The following is a 4,824-nucleotide window of genomic DNA, read 5'->3' on the forward strand; positions in this document are numbered from 1 at the left end:
CAGTTTATAGATGAGGAAAGAGTCCCCAGGAGTTTAGGGGACTTGCCCAAGGCCTCAGTGAGTAAGAAGTCTGGACTCCTGGCACGTCTGCTGGAGTCCGGGCCCTGTGTTCTGTCCGTGGCCTTGGCCCGCCATCCCCTCTGCTCTGTGTCCCAACCAGGAAGGGCTCCGAGCTGCTGCTCTGCTTAGAACATGTCTTCCCTTCTCCCCCCATGGCCCCAGCACGCTGGACTGCCTTGACTGGTGGTTGCCTATTAGCCAGTAGCCCAGTATTTCCTTGGCTCGATAAGACAGACAGCCCTGCTGCCCACCGGTCTGTGCAGTGACCCCTCCCCTGCCCTTCCCTTCCCCGACACCAGCCACCCATGCCGCCAGGGTCACCAGACAGACTTTCTTAGCAGAAGCACTTTGAGTGAGACTCTTTCTTCCTGTTTTATTATTATTATTATTATTATTATTATTATAGAATTAATTTTAAAGATTTTTTTCCTCTATTTGAAAGGCAGAGTTGAGAGAGAGAGAGCTGTCTTCTACCTGCTGATTCACCCTCCAGATGGCTGCAATGACCGGAGCTGGGCCAGTCTGAAGCCAGGAGCCAGGAGCATCTTCCTGGTCTCCCACATGGGTGCAGGACTCAGACCATCCCCACTGCTTTTCCCGGGGAGCTGAAGTGGAGCGGCCAGGACAGGAACCAAGGCCCATATAGGGATGTTGGCAATGCAGGTAGCAACTTTGCCCACCACGCTACAACACTGGTCCTTTTGTATTATATTTTAAACATTTATTTTTAAATTTTAGAGCAGTTTTAGAAGTACAGAAATGTTAACATCCTATGTCACCAGGCCTATTTGTCATGGGCAAGACAAAGCACAGGGGTACCTTATGATGAACTACCCTGCACAACGTCTGTGTATCTCAGCGTTCATTGTAGCTTTGATGCCACAGACACAGAACCACGCTCTTACGTGAGACTCGACAGGGTAAGGGACTAAGCGGTAAGATGGGGACCTCCCTTCACCCCTTCTCCAAGGCTGCTCCTGCCCCAGGACAATTCTTCTGCCTTCCCTCCCCAGCCGCTGGGGATCCAGCTCTCGCAGCTCCCCGTGCCCTCGTGTTCTCTGTGCTTGATCATCTTTGCTCGCCCCCCCTTCTCCCAGCTGCAGTGAAGGCTCCCCTCCCTCACACCCGCCCACGCTCAAGCCACACTTCCTTCAGGCGCCTTCCAGGAGCCCCCTCCTCCGGCAGTCTTTGTTTCTGTCCCTTTGGCGGGCACACAGCTGGGGGTGATGACAAAGCTCCCCCCCGCCCCCCCGCCATGCAGTCGGCATTGGTCAGCAGGGCTGTGAATCATGACAGGACCCAGGGCTCCAGGAATGCCATCAGCTGTGACTAGCAGTGGGCCGTGCCCCCAACACTCGGATGGAGCAGGTAGGAAGGTGTAGAGGATCCGGTGTGTGCTCTGGGGGTTCCCCGAGTCTGTATGGGAGGCACCCACACATCCTGGCTCATGATGGCCATGGCTAGCAGAGTTCAGGCCAAGCCCAGCGTTCTGTATCCATGGCTAGGGACGGGGGTTCTGGTCAAAGCCTCTGCCCTCCTCTGCCCCGTGTGGCTTTGCTCTTTTTTTGCTAGAAGCAGGGGGGATGGCCAAGCTGTGCCATGGCCCAGACTCAAGCCCAACCAGAGGCAATGGCTCTGTTGCAGCCTTTTCTGCCTCACCTGTGTCTCTCTGCACGGCAAGGCCTGGACGGCCATCTGCAGCTCCTGCCTCAGCTTGCCTGCCCCCATCAGGCTCTTCTACTTCCCTCCCACCTGCAGGCTGCACCTCCCCCCAACTGGCATCCCAGAGAAACCCCTCCCACCAGCACCAGGGGGTCTCACCCCACACCTGCTCCTCCCCCAGCTCTGGGGTAATGGAGCTGGGGCTGTGGTGGCAGCAGGTCCACCTGAGGCACCAGCCACCTGGACTTGCCCTTGGCCCGTCCATCCACCTGCTGCCCCCTTGCTTGCCAGCTTCCGCCATCGCCCTGAAGGGGAGGGATTTGAGGTGAAGAATATGGCGGCTCTCCGTGTCTGTCGCTGTGTCCCCCTGCGTCCCCCTGGCTGTCTAGGCTGGCATGGTAGAAGAGACAGGGCAGGCAAAGGGCTCTGGAGGCGGCAAGGAGTCCCCAGGGCAGGGCCGACCAGAGGGAGGCCACCCTGGGGAAGAAGGGATTGAGGCTGTGCCCCCAGCTGTGTGTGCACGTGACCCCATGAAGGTGTGTGAGTGTGCGTGTGTTTATAGGTGAGGAGGGCCATGGCCGCTGGACCACCCTGCGCAGGTCCACCGCAGGGGGCACCCAGGTCTCCGGCTCCCGTGGGGCCCGAGCCAGGAGAAGCTGCGGAGCTGGCCGGCCAGGGGGCGGAAGACTGCAGTGGCACGAGATGAAAGGCCAGGAGTGGGGCTGCTGGCAGCCGGACAGGCGGGCGGCGGGTGGAGGCGGGGGTGGGGGAGGGGAGATAACCATCTGTGAGGGCTGCCAGGTGCAGCCGCGGTGCAGTGTGGAGGACGCGGGCGGAGCTCTGTAGCCCTTGGGATCAGGGCGAGAGCCTGAAGTTGGAAGCGTTCCCTCTGAGGTCATCTTGTCCAGCCTGATGCCTCCAGGCCCTCAGCCCTGCCTGGGGATGGCTTCTGGGACCAGGTGCTCTTCCCTGTCCTTGGTCCCCAGCTTGTCCTCCACCTGGCTCCCATCTCACTGGAGCAGCATTCCCTGACATCTAACTGTAGCCCTCCACGTGGGGAGGGCCAGCCCCGTCTTGCCTCCTTGACATTTGCTAACCGCCGGGGCACATCAGATAGCTCAGGATGGGGTCCCTCTCGGTCATCTGTTGCCCTGGATTCTGAACTTCTCTTGCTGTAGCTGTAGGACTGTATCTGACAATGCCCTGAACTCAGCCCAGCTTTGGAGAGAAGCTTCCAGAGCCCACAGGAGGAGACGGAGCTTTCTTGCTTCCTAAATATTTCCCTTAGCCTCTCTGCTCCTCTCCATATTCACACCGACTTCTCCAGTAGAGGCTGCCTGTTCTCATCCAGAATCTACTTCATCTGTCCCAGCAAAGTCCCCCATCTCCTGAGTCCCCTCGGATGCATTTTCCCAGAGCTTCCACGCTGGCCTGCCCATCCTGAGCCTCACCACATCACCCATCACCCGACTGCTCAGTGCCCTTTAACATACACTGCTCGCAAAGCCGGCGCGAGCTCGCGAGGGATTCCAGCCCCAGGCCTCTCTGACCTTGACTGCAACGTTAAAGCACACAGCCCAGGTCAGGCGGGACCTGGGCCCCAGCGCAGCATGGCTGACCTGCAGCTTTAAATATCTGCTCTCGGGGCAGGTTTCTGGCACAGCGATGAAGACTGAAGACGCTGCTTGGGACGCCACCATCCGTCCCTTCTCGTCTCGGAGCGCCTGGGTTGGAGCTGCCGCTCTCATCCTGACTCCAGCTTCCTGCTGATGCGCACCCTAGGAAGCCACAGGGACGGCTCAAGTCCCTGGGTCCCTGCCTCCCACGTGGGAGACCTGCACTGGGTTCCAGGCAGGCTCCTGGTTTTAGCTTGGCCCAGCCCCAGCTGTCGCGGGCATTCGGGGAGTGAATCAGTGGATGAAAGATCTCTGCCTTTAAATAAACACAAAAGTTTAAACATCTGCTCTTGTGATGAATACTCGTCAGGTCCTAGTTTGGAGCTTCTTGCTCTAAGTAATCAAAATAAAGAGCACGCATATCTGCATGCCAGTGAGGGAGACAGAGTCTAAGCAGGTGCGGGGGAATAGGGAATGAGAGGGTGCACTTGTTATATCCTTCCTTTCACAGAGCCCACACGCAATAGCTGATCCTTTTTAAATTTAAAAATAATGCAATGGGTCCTTGCCTAACAAAATTCCCTTTAACGTCAAGCACCCATGTTCTTATTCCTCTTTGATTTCCTGAGGTTCTCACAGTTTAGCCTGGTGTTCAACCCAGATGCACATGACAGGTTAGAACCACTTTGCTCTACCAAATAATTCACATAACACTCTCTTACGTAAACAGGGGCAGGCACTATGCGGCCGCAGGTTAGGGAATCAGCGGGTGTCTGACAGTTCGGGACGCCTGCCCCCATACTAGGGATCCTGGGTTTCAGCCCCAATTCTGTTCTCCATTCCAGCTTCTGGCTATCGCACACCCTGAGAGGCAGCAGGTAATGGCTCCAGTACTTGGGTCCCTATTTAACCTGACCCAGTCCTGGCCGTTGCTGGGAGTGAACCAGCAGATGGGAGATCTCTGTCTGTCTCTGTGTGTGTCTCTCAAATAAAATTATAGTTTTTCAAAAAAGAAAAGAAATGGGAGTGGGGGGGGGCGCAGCATTGTGGCACAGCGGGTTAAGCTACCTCCGGCACCACCAACATTCCATAGGAGCACCGGTTCGAGTCTTGGGTCGAGACCACTTCCGACCCAGCTCCCTGCTAATGCACCTGGGAAAGAAGCAGAAGATGGCCCAAGGGCTTGGGTCCCTGTAGCCAGCCCTGGCTGTAGTGGCCATCTGGGGAGTGAGCTAGCAGATGGATGATCTCTATCTCTCTCCTTTCCTCTCTGTGTAACTCTTTCAAGTAAATACAATAAATCTTAAAATAAAAAAAAGGAAATGGGGTGTGCATTTGGTGCAGCAGGTAGGCCACTGCTTAGGACTCCGCGTGTCATAATCAGAGTACCTGGGATCGAGTCCCACCTCTGCTTCTGACCCAGCTCCCTGCTGATGTACCTGGGAGGCAACAGGTGATGGCCCAAGTACTTAGGTCCCTGCCACCC

This window comes from Lepus europaeus, chromosome 18, assembly GCF_033115175.1.
Source record: "Lepus europaeus isolate LE1 chromosome 18, mLepTim1.pri, whole genome shotgun sequence".
NCBI lineage: Eukaryota > Metazoa > Chordata > Mammalia > Lagomorpha > Leporidae > Lepus > Lepus europaeus.